The sequence below is a fragment of the Rhinatrema bivittatum genome, chromosome 12 (genome assembly GCF_901001135.1).
Source record: "Rhinatrema bivittatum chromosome 12, aRhiBiv1.1, whole genome shotgun sequence".
In the NCBI taxonomy this organism is placed as follows: Eukaryota; Metazoa; Chordata; class Amphibia; order Gymnophiona; family Rhinatrematidae; genus Rhinatrema; species Rhinatrema bivittatum.
The window spans coordinates 71,066,257-71,082,808 of record NC_042626.1 but is presented as its reverse complement, the minus strand read 5'-3'; positions in this window follow the sequence as shown (position 1 = coordinate 71,082,808).

Sequence of the window (16,552 nt, the reverse complement as noted above, 5' to 3'; positions counted from 1 at the left end):
AAAAATGCCCGACTTGTAATCGTACATTGTCGATTACTGATCCGCATTTAGAATGTGTACGCTGCTTGGGTGAACAGCATGATATCTCCTCTTGTGAAAAATGCCAGGAGATGACACCCAAAGGAAGAAAACTGCGTCAAGAAAAAATACAACAATTTTCAGTCTGCAGTTGATTCCTTCACCATCGACTTCATTGAAGTCATCACCGGTGGGAGCTCCTAAAATGTTTTACTCAAAAAACGCCGACCGGACGGCTCGGGCGACAGACCTTCACCTACACCATCCACGGCATTGATATGTTCTATTATCGAGGTAAGGCCTAAGCACAAACACCGTCACCGACATGCCTCAGTCTCGCCGTCCACATCTACCCACGGGGAACCGAGCAAAAAACGACCTAAACACAAAGACATCCCGATGCCCACAAGGCCCATCGTGGTAGAGCCACTCATACCGCAAACTGTCTCGTCTCTGTATCCACTGGGGCCGATTCCTTCCCTGATACCGCAGGACATCGCATCGCTTATAAAAGAAGCCGTTTTGCAGACTGTGAAAGATCACCTTCCGGTGCTGATATCCGATGTACAAACGGTGGCAACAATACCGGGAATTTTCCCGATGCCGGGCACTGTCCCGATGCCGGGCGCTGGCCCAATGCCGAGCACCGCCCTGATGCCAGGAATTGGCCCGATGCCGGGAATTGGCCCGATGCTGGGCACCGGCCCGATGCCGGGATTCGGCTCGATGCCGGGAATCGGCCCGATGACGACAACCTTCCTGAAACCAGGATCCTTCACGATGACACAAGAAACATCAACTATTTCTCCGATACCAACATCGATGCCTCCCTCTTCCTCACGGACAACATCGATGCTAACTACAACTTCAGGTCATTTTTCAATGCCTATCAGTACCACTGCTCCATCATTTGAAAAGACTATGATCTCGCCGCTACCATCGATGCCAATACTAAAATCCTCGATGCCATCGATATCACACACAATACCAACGATGCCACTTCCTTCTGGACACCCAGTGTCATCAGAAGCTGCATTATATTCAGTGATTCAAAAGAAATACCAAGACTTAATAGATTCCTTGCCTTCGTATCCACAGCAAGAGGAATTTTCTTCTCAGGAACCCATACCAGGACCATCTGGATTGGCTCCTCCACTACCAACAGGGAAGACAGTATTAGACACTCCAGACTATGACACATGGAGTGATACTCACTCAGACACTTCTGAAACCTTCATGTCTGACCCTTCACCACCGCACCCTAAGAAGCAATCTCCACCAGAGGATCTTACTTTCTCTACTTTTATTCAAGACATGGCTGACTCTATACCTTTCCAATTAGAGTCAGAACAAGATCTTCGTCACCAGACACTTGAGGTGCTACAATTTCTCAACCCACCTAAACAAATTATGGCAATTCCCATACATGAGGTACTACTCCAACTGCAGCAACGATTGTGGGAACATCTCTGTTCTGTTCCCCCAATCAATAAAAGAATGGATTCCACATACTTGGTACAAGCTGCACCTGGTTTTCAAAAACCACAACTACCACATAATTCAGTAGTTGTAGAATCTGCCCAGAAAAAAGCTAAGAGGACAAGAATTCACTCGTCCAATCCTCCAGGGAAGGACAACAGGTTTCTGGACTCTCTAGGCCGCAAAGTATTCCAGGGTGCAATGTTAAATTCAAGTATAGCCTCCTATCAATTATACATCACCCAATACCAGAGAAACCTCTGGAAGCAAATGGAGGATTTCATCCCATCTCTTCCACAAGAATGTAGAGAATCTGCTCAAAACCTCATAAACAAAGCTTTTGAAGCTGGAAAACATGAGGTAAGAGCTGCATATGATTCATTTGAAACATCCTCAAGAGTTGCAGCTTTGGATATTAGTGCCAGAAGGTGGGCCTAGCTTAAGGCCTCAGACCTACGAACGGAAGTCCAGGAAAAATTGGTGGACCTCCCCTGCACAGGAGAAAATGTATTTGGTACAAAAGTACAAGAAGCAGTGTCTCAATTAAAAGAATACAATGAGACATTGCGACAGCTCTCCTCCATTCCTCAGGACCCCACTATGCATACTACCCGAAGAACTCAAAGGAGGGACGTCAGAAGATCATATTATCATCAGAAACGATTTTATCCTCCTTCAAGTAGACCTAGACAATCCAGACCTCAGCACAGGACACAAACTCGTCAGCAGAGAGCACCTAGGCCTCAGCCTACTACACAACCAAGTCCTGCTGCGAGCTTTTGAAAAGATCTCCAGAGAGCTAAGCCTTTCCATGAATCCTTGACCAGGACTCCCAGTAGGAGGCAGATTATCCAAATTTTACAACAATTGGATAACAATAACCACAGACCAATGGGTTCTGTCTATAATATCTCGAGGATACCAACTCAATTTCCTCTCAATTCCCGCAGAGTTTCCACCATCTCAGATTCATCTCAACTCGCATCACATGCCTCAACTACAAATAGAATTATCCACCCTTCTGAAATCCAGGGCTGTAGAACCGGTGCCCTGGTTTCAGCAGGGCAGAGGATTCTACTCCCGTTATTTCCTCATCCCAAAGAAAACCGGAGGCCTACGTCCCATCCTAGACCTCAGAAATCTCAACAAATTTCTAAAAAAAGAAAAGTTCAGGATGGTTTCTCTAGGCACCATGCTTCCACTTCTTCAAAGAGGGGATTGGCTTTGTTCTCTGGATCTTCAGGATGCTTATGCTCACATTTCAATATTCCCTCCTCATTGCAAATATCTGCGCTTCATGGTAGGCCACCAACACTTCCAATACAGAGTTCTGTCATTCGGACTAGCCTCTGCTCCAAGAGTATTCACAAATGCATGGCAGTAATAGCAAGACACTTGCACAAACAAGGTGTTCATGTTTTCCCATATCTCAACGACTGGCTCATCAGAAGTCAATCTCATCAAGGAGCAATTGATTCCCTCAACCAGACAATTGCTCTACTTCACTCCATGGGTTTTCTCATCAATTATCAAAAGTCCCATCTCAAACCATCACATCTGCTTCAATTCATAGAAGCGGAATTGAACACCATCCTCTCAAAAGCCTTTCTATCCAAAGATTGGGCGGAAACGTTCTCCTTCCTAGCAAACTCAATTCACTCACAAACACAGGTAACAGCTCATCAGTTTTTAACCTTACTAGGCCATATGGCCTCCACAGTTCATGTCACTCCTATGGCAAGGTTGGCCATGAGGGTAACTCAATGGACTTTGAGATCACAATGGATCCAAGCCATTCAACCACTACATTCTACAATTCAAGTAACCCACCAACTACCTTCCTCTCTACTTTGGTGGGAGAACAAGGACAATTTGCGCAAGGGCCTACCCTTTCAACAACCAGTCCCACAGATAACGTTAACTTCAGATGCATCCACCTCGGGCTGGGGAGCTCACATAGACAACCTCCAAACTCAAGGTACTTGGACAAAACTCGAAGCAATATTTCAAATCAATTTTCTGGAGCTTCGAGCTATACGATATGCGCTGCATGCGTTCAAGGGCTGCCTTTCACACAAGACTGTTCTCATCCAAACGGACAACACAGTAGCTATGTGGTACATCAACAAACAGGGAGGTATGGGCTCGTATCTCCTTTGTCAAGAAACCGCACAGATTTGGGCATGGGCCCTGAATCATTCCATGTTTCTCCGGGCCACTTATCTGGCAGGCATACATAATATAGTGGCAGACCGACTCAGTCGTCAGTTCCAGCCACATGAGTGGTCCCTGGATCCCTCAGTAGCGACCAGGATATTCCAACGTTGGGGACAACCAACAGTAGACCTCCCTGCATCACATCTGAATCACAAAGTAGACAAATTCTGTTCTCTTCACAAACAGAAAAACCAGCCAGCCAAGGACGCATTTGCTCGCCCTTGGAACTCAGGTCTACTATACGCGTATCCTCCAATACCACTCATAACCAAAACTCTAGTGAAGCTACAACAGGACAAAGGGACCATGATACTCATAGCCCCATATTGGCTTCAACAAGTGTGGTTTCCCACACTCTTGGACATCTCAGTCAGGGATCCCATTCGTCTGGGAATAGCTCCCACTCTCATAACTCAGGATCAGGGTCGGTTGCGCCATCCCAACATTCAATCTCTATCCCTGACAGCATGGATGTTGAAAGCTTGATTTTGCAACTACTCAATCTTTAAACCAATGTATCTCAAGTGCTTATAGCTTCACATAAACCTTCCACACGAAAGAACTATTCTTCAAAATGGAGAAGGTTCACTATCTGGTGCAGGCAAAACAATATTGATCCTTTTACTTGCCCCATCACTTCTCTACTAGACTATTTATACCATCTTTCAGACTCTGGTCTCCAGACTTCGTCAGTAAGAGTACATCTCAGTGCAATCTCAGCTTACCATAACAAGATAAGAGATGCACCAATCTCCACTCAACCTCTTTTCAGTAGGTTTATGAGAGGTTTAACTCAACTTAAACCACCAATTCGGCCACCAGTCACAGAATGGGACCTGAACTTGGTATTAACAAGATTCATGCGTTCTCCTTTCGAACCCATAGATTCCTGTAATCTTAAATTTCTCACATGGAAGACTATCTTCCTCATAGCCATTACATCAGCTAGAAGGGTTAGTGAGTTGCAAGCACTTGTCACGTACGCACTCTACACAAAATTCCTACATGATAGGGTGGTTCTCCGCACACATCCAAAATTCCTTCCTAAAGTAGTTACGGAATTCCACTTGAACCAATCCATAGTTTTACCCACATTCTTCCCAAGGCCTCATTCTCACCCAGGAGAAACAGCCTTACATACCTTGGACTGTAAACGTGCTCTATCCTTTTATTTAAAGCGCACTGCAGTCCACAGGAAATCCAATCAACTTTTTGTTTCTTATGATCCAAACAAACCAGGAAAACCAGTGGGTAAACATACTCTATCCAATTGGCTAGCAGATTGCATACAGTTTTGCTATGAAAAAGCAGGCCTTCCTCTCCAAGGGCGAGTAAAGGCACACTCAGTAAGGACAATGTCAACCTCAGTAGCACACTATTGTTCAGTGCCAATCCTTGACATATGTAAAACAGCAACATTGAGTTCTCTTCACACCTTTGCAGCCTCATTATTGTTTGGACAAAGAAGGACGACAAGATTCAGCCTATGGACAATCTGTCTTAAAGAACTTGTTTCCAGTTTAAACCCAACTCCTTCTACAACCAACCTACTGTGATCTTCGGCTGACTCATTTTCAACAACAATACATCACTGTTGCCTCAATCTGAAATGACTCAGCCTCTAGCTTGCTAATCACCCATATGTGAGGACTAGCATCCTGCTTGTCCTGGGATAAAGCAAATTTGCTTACCTTGTAATAGGTGTTATCCCAGGACAGCAGGATGTAGTCCTCCAGAAACCCACTCCGCCACCCTGCGGAGTTAGGTCTCATACCTTTTATTATTTTCTTTTGCTAAAGCTTATTGCTACATACGAGACTGGAGTGAGACCCCTGTGGCAGAGAATATCATGGCATGCTGGGCATACCGTCATTAAGTTAGTTAACCATCACAATGGTTTACAACAAGGCACGATAATGAAAATATGAGTGGTATAGATTACAAATTAATCATGTGCCATCATAGTACGGTAACAATGTAATGCAATAATCTATGTGTGTAAGTTAAGCTATTTATTTGTTAAGATTTCTATACCGCTATTCAGTCAAGCCATCATAGCAGTTTACATGTTTTAAAGAATAACATTTCACCTTTTCCTCTTTACAAGAGATGAGAATAAGAACCACAGCAAAACTGTACTCTCCTTAGCTGACAGCAGGGATATATTTTTGTAGACTGGAATAACTGGACAGGTAAGTGGTCTTTTTCTGTCATTAACTGCTGTGTCACCATGTAAGCATAAAATATTATGACAATCCAATCAAGTTTTACCACTTCTGGTGAGATTCCTAACTCACTGGATTTTATGCTAAATCTTATGGTTAATAGTAGGTTGCACACTACTACAAATGATATAGGGATGTCACCGATTTCTTTATGTATTTCAGAGTTCTCTGTACAATCAGAGAACTTCAGATCACTAATTCCAGTGGAAGTTTAAGGAGTACTGAAAACAGAAGGTGATTTTGCTGGTGCCTGAAGAGGATTTGTAAGTATTGTTTTGCTGGGAAATTTTGTAACTTAAATTTTGGGGCAGAAAAGTTATTCTGGGGTAAATTGATATTCTGTGTGTTAGATTAAATAGAGAAATCTAGGTAAATTAAGGGAGGATAACTTTCAGACATCTCTATGTTTACTCATATACATGCATACATGGGCCCGTGTAGATTTATTTATTTATTTATTTATAGAAATTTTTGTGCTGCCCAATTATTAGAATCTGTTCTGGGTGGTTCCCAATATAACATACGCAATTTGGGAGGGAAGAGGGGAGAGGAGTGAAGTGGAGTAGAGAGAGACAGTGAGAGCCTCTGGGGAGGCCTTCACAGTATTCAACTATTTATAGAACTATAGGAGGGCCAGCTAATAACGTGAGGTGAGGTGGTGGTGGTTTAGGGTTTAAGGGGAAGTTTTACATGCAGAGTGAGATGTACGAACAGCACAGTAGACCTCGGTGAAGATTTGAAGTCAATTGGAGTGAGGAAAGTCTCAGAAAGATTAGATTTCTACAAGCTAGGGTGAGAGAACATTGTAGAAATCTCATCTTTGTGAGACTTTCCTCACTCCAAATGAGAGTGACTGTGAAATTTAAGTGACTATTCAGAGTTCCATATGAAACAGAACTAGATATTTCTGGGTTAGCTTTAATTCAAAATCTATGAGAACAGTAATATATCAGAGAAGAGGATATATAAGTATGTTTAAGCTGTTTTTCACTTAAGAGCTCTGGGTGTGCCAGCATGTGTGTGTGTAAAGGTTTTTGAACCAACCTGAACCAAATCATTTTTCCCTCTTTTAGTGAGCTTAGGGTGGAAACTGATTAGCTTTTATTTTACACATCAAAAGTGTCATTCATTGCCTGTCTACACCATTCATAAGGTTCTGCAAATGCAAATGTGAGAAATGCCCAACTCTGGCATACCAAGTGTGAGAAAGCTGGACCTAAAATAAAGGGGTTCAACAATCTCCAGGGTTTGGTGTGGTGCAATTACCACAGCATTCAATGGTGGTCAAATCCACTATGAAAAAAGTGAAGAAAATGCAAATCATTTTAATTCGCTACCAGGAAAATAACACAAGTTTCTCGAAAACTTTGACAAGAAAGTATTTTATTTCACTGCTTACTGCACACATTGGGGTAGATTTTCAAACCGCGCGAATTGGCGTACTTTTGCTGGCGCATCAGGCGCCAGCAAAAGTACGCAGGATTTTAGCAGATACGCGCGTAGCCGCGCGTATCTGCTAAAATCCTGGATCGGCGCGCGCAAGGCTATCGATTCTGTATAGCTGGTGCGCGCCGAGCCGCGCAGCCTACCCCCGTTCCCTCCGAGGCCGCTCCGAAATCGGAGCGGCCTCGGAGGGAACTTTCTTTTGCCCTCCCCTCACCTTCCCCTCCCTTCCCCTACCTAACCCACCCGCCCGGCCCTGTCTAAACCCCCCCTTACCTTTGTCGGGGGATTTACGCCTCCTGGAGGGAGACGTAAATCCCCGCGCGCCAGCGGGCCGCTAGCGCGCCGGGACGCAACCTGGGGGCGGGTACGGAGGGCGCGGCCACGGCCCCGGACCGCCCCGGGCCGTAACCACGCCCCCGGGCCCCGCCCCAAACGCTGCCGACACGCCCCCAAAATGCCGCGCCGACCGGGCCCGCCCCCGACACGCCCCCCTCGCCAAACCCCGGGACTTACGCGAGTCCCGGGGTCTGCGTGCGCCGGTAGGCCTATTGAACATAGGCGCACCGGCGCGCAGGGCCCTGCTCGCCTAAATCCGCCCGGATTTAGGTGGATTTAGGCGAGCAGGGCTCTGAAAATCCGCCCCATTATCATTCATCAGTACTCTGGTGCAGAATATCCATGACTGTCTCCAAAAACTAAAACCTCTCCTCCGAACAGATGAGAGATCCTGAACCTACTCCCAACCATTATTGAATATGGAAGAGGCATCCATTACCTCTTTTGTTTTTTCTTTTTTTTAACAACATCATTTTTATTAAGAAGATGTGCTGCACATAGGCAAAACATTATCATACAAAAAACATGGCTAGCAAAAGAAACAGAGAATATACAACACAGAGACTTAACCAACAGCTATGTCCCTTCCTGTTGCTATGCCCCATGTAAAGCATTATGCAAATCTTAATTTTTGTTAGAAAAGTCAACACTCTCTCCTCAGATTTACTGTCTGAACAGTCCAGCGACTGTCCAGCCATTCATCCATCCATCCAAATTCTTCCCGCCCACACAACCTACTCTTCCTCACAGTCATCCACTTCTTATCCCCTCCCCTCCAACGAGCCTTCGCCAAGCACAAGAACACAAAATGCTAATATTAGATATAGAAATGACAAACATGTAAGGCAGTCTCTACATTTCCACACAGCCCCTTTTGTTCATTCTATGACGCTTTTGATTCCATTTCACAAAACTCTGTATTATCCATTGGTGGATGATGCATGGCTTGACTTCTGGCCAGCAGCATAAGAGAGGACATGCATGAAAAACAAGCAGACTTTCTCTGTCTCAGAGATAACGTTTTTGGAGAAAAGGTTAGAGAGGTCACGCAGATAAAAGACCAAAATGTAGCAGTTCAATCCTTCTTAATGGGCCTTGAGCAACCATCTGCCCCGAGACGACTGTTCTATGATTATAAATAACCTTATTTTCACAGATGATGTTTCCGTCTTATCAGCAATTCTGTCTGCAAGCTCCTCCAGCTCACCATCAACAGCCTCTTTCTACAAAGCCTAGACAAAGGGAACACTGTCAACAGAAGGCCACTCAACAGGCTCAGCCTAAGTCTGAACCTTGTTTTTGTTTCCCTTGAACAATTCACATCCATCTGTTTCAGTCGGGTCAGAATCCTCAAAATGGTGCAGTATGGGTACTGCTTGCATTTCTCCCAATTACCACCTCTTCCACATTGTTCGGTGTTTCAGCTAGATCCATTGCATTTGCTGCAGCTTCGCCTGGAAGTTCAATTGCTCCTGCATCATCAGTGATAGAACACCTACCAGGCCAACCTAAAAAAAAGATGGGACATCCATTTTTATTGGAGTGGTTTACAGGCCTCCAAACCAAAAAGAAGAGCTGGACAGAGATCTGGTTGAAGACATCCAAAAGATGGGAAAGAAGGGAGAAGCGGTGATCGTTGGAGACTTTAATATGCCAGATGTAGACTGGAGAATCCCATCTGCAGAATCTAATAATAGTAGAGAAATAGTGGATGCCCTGCAAGTAGCTTTGTTCAAACAAATGGTTATGGAACCCACGAGAGAAGGAGCTATACTTGACTTAGTGCTCACTAATGGAGATAACGTCTCTGATGTCCAGGTGGGCGCCCACCTCAGCACCAGTGATCATCAAACGGTATGGTTTAATATTACAAAAAAGATACGGAAAAGAAGCACAAAACCCCGAGTTTTGCAGTTCAAAAACACAAACTTTGATGAAATGGGGAAGTACCTGGAGGAAGAACTAAAAGGCTGGGAGAATGTGAGAGATGTGGATCAACAGTGGACCAATCTAAAAGCAGCAATTGCCAAGTCAACTAATCTATATGTTAGAAAAGTAAAGAAAAGCAAAAGAAAAATGAAACCTATCTGGTTCTCAAAGGAGGTGGCTGAGAAAATAAAGGCTAAAAGAACAGCGTTCAAGAAATACAAAAGATCCCAAAGGGAGGAGCACAAAGAAGAATATCTGGTAGAACTGAGGGAGACGAAGAAATTAATCAAGAGAACAAAAAGTCAAGCAGAAGAGAGGATTGCCAAGGAAGTAAAGAGAGGTGACAAAACATTTTTCAGATACATCAGTGAAAAGAGAAAAGTTCAAAGTAGTATAGTGAAATTGAAAGGTGGAAAGGATCAATGTGTGGAGAGAGACGAAGAAATGGCAGAAATATTAAACGAATGCTTCTGTTCTATGTTCACTAAGGAGGACCCTGGAGAAGGACCGTCCCTCGTTAACAAGATACTGGAGGGGAGTGGAGTAGATGTAACTCCATTTACAGTAGAAAATATATGGGAAGAGCTGGAGAAACTAAAACTGGACAAAGCCATGGGGCCTGATGAGGTTCATCCCAGGATACTGAGGGAGCTCAGAGATGTGATGGCGGGTCCACTGTGTGACCTGTTCAACAGATCCCTAGAAACGGGAGTGGTGCTGAGTAGAGATGTGAATCGTGTGATCGATCGTCTTAACGATCGATTTCGGCTGGGAGGGGGAGGGAATCGGATCGTCGCCGTTTGGGTTTTTTAAATATCGTGAAAATCGTAAACTGGCACACTAAAACATCCCTAAAACCCACCCCGACCCTTTAAAATAAATCCCCCACCCTCCCGAACCACCCCCAAAATGCCTTAAATTACCTGGGGTCCAGTGGGGGGGAGGGCGGGAAAACCGGCACACTAAAACAACCCTAAAACCCACCCCGACCCTTTAACATAAATCCCCCCACCCTCCCGAACCCCCCCAAAATACCTTAAATTACCTGGGGTCCAGAGGAAGGGTCCCGCTGTGATCTTCCACTCTCGGACCTCCGGTGCTTGTAGAAATGGCGCCGGCGCTACCTTTGGTTTTTCCGTACGGAAAAACGATTCGAGGCAGGATATCGCTCCCGGACCCCCGCTGGACCCCCAGGGACTTTTGGCCAGCTTGGGGGGGCCTCCTGACCCCCACAAGACTTGCCAAAAGTCCAGCGGGGGTCCGGAACGACCTCCTGCAGTCGAATCGTGTTGTCTACGGCCTGCGCAAAATGGCGCCGTCCGTAGACAACACGATTCGACTGCAGGAGGTCGTTCCGGACCCCCGCTGGACTTTTGGCAAGTCTTGTGGGGATCAGGAGGCCCCCCCAAGCTGGCCAAAAGTCCCTGGGGGTCCAGCGGGGGTCCGGGAGCGATCTCCTGCCGCGAATCGTTTTTCCGTACGGAAAAACCAAAGGTAGCGCCGGCGCCATTTCTACAAGCACCGGAGATCCGAGAGTGGAAGATCACAGCGGGACCCTTCCTCTGGACCCCAGGTAATTTAAGGTATTTTGGGGGGGTTCGGGAGGGTGGGGGATTTATTTTAAAGGGTTGGGTGGGTTTTAGGGTTTTTTTAGTGTGCCGGTTTTCCCGCCCTCCCTTTCCCCTCCCCCTTCCCCGATTTACGATTTTTGATGATAAATCGGGGGAATTGTTATTGTATCGCGGCTCTAACGATTTTTGATGATTTAAAATATATCGGATGATATTTTAAATCGTCAAAAACGATTCACATCCCTAGTGCTGAGTGATTGGAGAAGAGCGGTGGTGGTCCCGCTTCACAAGAGTGGGAACAGAGAAGAGGCTGGTAACTACAGACCGGTTAGCCTCACTTCGGTGGTGGGAAAAGTAATGGAGTCATTGTTGAAAGAGAGAATAGTGAACTATCTACAGTTGGGAGAATTGATGGACCAGAGGCAGCATGGATTCACCAGGGGAAGATCCTGTCAGACAAATCTAATTGACTTTTTTGACTGGGTAACCAAGGAATTGGATCAAGGAAGAGCACTCAATGTCATCTACTTGGATTTCAGCAAAGCTTTTGATACGGTCCCACATAGGAAACTGGTGAATAAAATGAGAAGCTTAGGAGTGAGTGCTGAGGTGGTGGCCTGGATTGCAAACTGGTTGACGGTCAGAAGACAATGTGTGATGGTTAATGGAGCTCTCTCTGAAAAGAGGGAGGTTTTAAGCGGTGTACCACAAGGATCGGTGTTGGGCTGGTCCTGTTCAATATATTTGTGAGCGACATTGCGGACGGGATAGAAGGTAAGGTTTGTCTTTTTGCGGTTGACACTAAGATCTGCAACAGAGTGGACATGCCGGAAGGAGTGAAAAGAATGAGACGGGATTTAAGGAAGCTGGAAGAGTGGTCGAAGATATGGCAGCTGAAATTCAATGCCAAGAAGTGCAGAGTCATGCATATGGGGAGTGGAAATCCGAATGAATTGTATTCGATGGGGAGAGAAGAGCTGATGTGCACGGAGCAGGAGAGAGACCTTGGGGTGATGGTGTCTAATGATCTGAAGTTGGCGAAACAATGTGACAAGGCGATAGCTAATGCCAGAAGAATGCTGGGCTGCATAGAGAGAGGAATATTGAGTAAGAAAAGGGAAGTGATTATCCCCTTGTACAGGTCCTTGGTGAGGCCTCACCTGGAATACTGTGCTCAGTTCTGGAGACCATATCTCCGAAGAGACAGAGACAAGATGGAGGCGGTCCAGAGAAGGGCAACCAAAAAGGTGGAAGGTCTTCATCGAATGACTTATGAGGAGAGATTGAAGAATCTAAATATGTTCACCCTGGAGGAAAGGAGGAGCAGAGGTGATATGATACAGACTTTCAGATACTTGAAAGGTTTTAATGATCCAAAGACAACGACAAACCTCTTCCGTCGGAAACAAATCAGCAGAACCAGGGGTCACGATTTGAAGCTCCAGGGAGGAAGACTCAGAACCAATGTCAGGAAGTATTTCTTCACGGAGAGGGTGGTGGATGCCTGGAATGCCCTTCCGGAGGAAGTGGTGAAGACCAGAAGTGTGAAAGACTTCAAAGGGGCATGGGATAAACACTGAGGATCCATAAAGTCTAGAGGATGTAAATGAATGTGGGGGAAAAAAAATTTGCATTCACAAAAAAGCAGGGAGTAGCCTGCCTTTTACGGCAGTTACTACCCCAAATCAAATAAGCCTGATACTTCAATGCATATCCAGCATAGCTCTCTGCTTCAACAGCAGGGGAGGAAGTCTGACACTTCAAGCATATCCAGCATAGCTCTCTGCTTCAACGGCAGGGGAGGAAGTCTTCAAGCATATCCAGCATAGCTCTCTGCTTCAACGGCAGGGGAGAAAGTCTTCAAGCATATCCAGCATAGCTCTCTGCTTCAACGGCAGGGGAAAAAGTCTTCAAGCATATCCAGCATAGCTCTCTGCTTCAATGGCAGGGGAGAAAGTCTTCAAGCATATCCAGCATAGCTCTCTGCTTCAACGGCAGGGGAGGGAGTCTGACACTTCAAGCATATCCAGCATAGCTCTCTGCTTCAACGGCAGGGGAGGAAATCTGACACTTCAAGCATATCCAGCATAGCTCTCTGCTTCAACGGCAGGGGAGGAAGTCTTCAAGCATATCCAGCATAGCTCTCTGCTTCAATGGCAGGGGAGAAAGTCTTCAAGCATATCCAGCATAGCTCTCTGCCTCAACGGCAGGGGAGAAAGTCTTCAAGCATATCCAGCATAGCTCTCTGCTTCAATGGCAGGGGAGAAAGTCTTCAAGCATATCCAGCATAGCTCTCTGCTTCAACGGCAGGGGAGAAAGTCTGACACTTCAAGCATTTCCAGCATAGCTCTCTGCTTCAACGGCAGGGGAGAAAGTCGACACTTCAAGCATTTCCAGCATAGCTCTCTGCTTCAACGGCAGGGGAGAAAGACTGACACTTCAAGCATTTCCAGCATAGCTCTCTGCTTCAACGGCAGGGGAGAAAGACTGACACTTCACTTTCAATTCATATCCAGCATAACTCTCTGCTTCAACGGCAGGGGGAATGAAGAAAAGTGGATCTATATACAGACAACCAACAAAGATTGAATTACATAGTCGGGGTAAACAAGCATGGGTGTAGCTTGCTTATTGTGGCGGTTACTACCCCTAACTAATTAAGCTAGTTATTTCATTTAGATGCAGCTCCAACACTGCTCTCTACATTATGGTGGGGGTGGAAGGGTAATAGAACCAAAAGGTTACTAAGAGCCAAGAGAAACAGATAAGTATGAAAAAAAAGAGTGTGAAACTTGCTGGGCAGACTGGATGGGCCGTTTGGTCTTCTGCCGTCATTTCTATGTTTCTATGTTTCAGTGTCTCAACATGCCCTGGGGTTTTACTTCGGGAGGATTGCAACCTATTCTGGATCTCAGATACTTGAACAAACACATAAGTTGAGAGAAATTCAAAATGAATTCCCTTAGCACAACTCTACCATACATTCAGAAGGATGAATGGATATGTGCCTTGGACCTCAAGGATGTTTACCTGCACATCCACCATTTGCATTGGCACTGTCTTTGCTTCAAAATGGATTCTGCCCATTACATAAGGAACAAGGAACATAAGAAATTGTCATGCTGGGTTAGACCAAGGGTCCATCAAGTCCAGCATCCTGTTTCCAACAGAAGCCAAACCAGGCCACAAGAACCTGGCAATTACCCAAACACTAAGAAGATCCCATGATACTAATGCAATTAATAGCAGTGGCTATTCCCTAAGTAAACTTGATTAATAGCTGTTAATGGACTTCTCCTCCAAGAACTTATCTAAACCTTTTTTGAACCCAGCTACACTAACTACACTAACCACATCCTCTGGCAACAAATTCCAGAGCTTTATTGTGCGTTGAGTGAAAAAGAATTTTCTCTGATTAGTCTTCAATGTGCTACTTGCTAACTTCATGGAATGTCCCCTAGTCCTTCTATTATTCAAAAGTGTAAATAACCGATTCACATCTACTCGTTCAAGACCTCTCATGATCTTAAAGACCTCTATCATATTCCCCCTCAGCCATTTCTTCTCCAAGCTGAACAGCCCTAACCTCTTCAGCCTTTCCTCATAGGGGAGCTGTTCCATCCGCTTTATCATTTTGATTGCCCTTTTCTGTACCTTCTCCATTGCAACTATATCTTTTTTGAGATGCGGCAACCAGAATTGTACACAGTATTCAAGGTGCGGTCTCACCATGGAGCGATATAGAGGCATTATAACATTTTATGTTTTATTAACCATTCCCTTCCTAATAATTCCTAACATTCTGTTTGCTTTTTTGACTGCTGCAGCACACTGAGCCGACGATTTCAAAGTATTATCCACTATGATGCCTAGATTTTTTTCCTGGGTGGTAGCTCCTAATATGGAACCTAACATTGTTGGGCCAATACAGTACTGTCGCATAAAAAAAAGTGCGGCAGTGTCCGGCGCCCGCTCATTTGACACGCGCACATTTTGGTTCTCAATCCGCTCGATTCAGTATTCAAATTAGACTCAAATCTAAGCGGCGCCAAAGGAGCGCCAAAAGCGAGCCTATCAAGCAGTAGGCATTCGCAATCGATTGTACTGTATAGAGCATTATAGAGCGCCTATACAGTATCCAGGGTGCGTTGGTTCAATACCTGTCATTTCTATGGAACGGCAAATGAAATTTTTAAAATGTTACAAAATGTTATCGATCTGTAAAAGTTACATTCCAAACTTTTCATCAATCTGGAAACTTATCCCATTGTTTCCCCTTTGTGAAATCATCGCTGCGTCATAATCCTATCTTGGACGTGTATATAAGTCGCATCGCCAGGTAAAAAAATCCCTTTGTATTTGGTTCGGGCCAGGACAGAGCAGTTACAGCGGTACCTTTGGATATCATTCGGAAGATCGGCAATGCTTTTAGCAGGCAATTGGATGGTTCTTTCCTACAGACCCTGCATGGACACCAGGACCGCTGCTCTGAGATGCCCTGAGCATCCGGACGTCCATGATCGAAGGCCCCACTGTCTTCCAACGTCCATGGCCGCTGCCTTGAGCAGGGCCTGGGAAGGCGCTTAAGGCAGCCTGGACATCTGGAAATAGCTGCCTTCCAACGTCCATGGCCACTGCCTTGTGCGCCCGGCCGCTGCCTTGAGCGCCATGATCGGAGGCCCCTACCTTCCATGTCCGGGCGCTCAAGGCGCTCAAGGCAGCGGCCATGGACGTTGGAAGGCAGCGGGGCCTTAAATGCCCAGACGTTGAAGGTAGGAGCCTCCAATCATGGCGCTCAAGGCAGCGGCCATGGAAGTTGGAAGGCAGCTATTTCTGGACGTCCAGGCTGCCTTGAGTGCCTTCGATCATGGATGTTCCCGCCTCTTTCCGGACGTCCATGATCAGAGGCCCCGCTGCCTTCCAACGTCCATGGCCGCTGCCTTGAGTGCCTTGAGTGCCCGGACGTGGAAGGTGGCGGGGAATCCGATCATGGACGTCCGGAAAGAGGAGGGAACGTCCATGATCGAAGGCCCCGCTGCCTTCCAACGTCCATGGCCGCTGCCTTGAGTGGGGCCTGGGAAGGCAGGCCCTTGAGCGCCCGGACATGGAAGGTAGGGCCTCCGATCATGGCAGCGGCCATGGGCGTCTTTATTGCATGTTCTGCATGTGCTCTTTATTGCATGTTCTGCATGTGCTCTTCTTCTGTTTTGTTGATTGTCCCTCTTTATTGTATTCAATCTTTATTGTATGTGTTACGGTTCTGGCTGCGAGCACCGCGACCAGGCCCTTACCTCCATGTTCCTGGACCTGTTCCCGCTTCTGCTGGCCTGG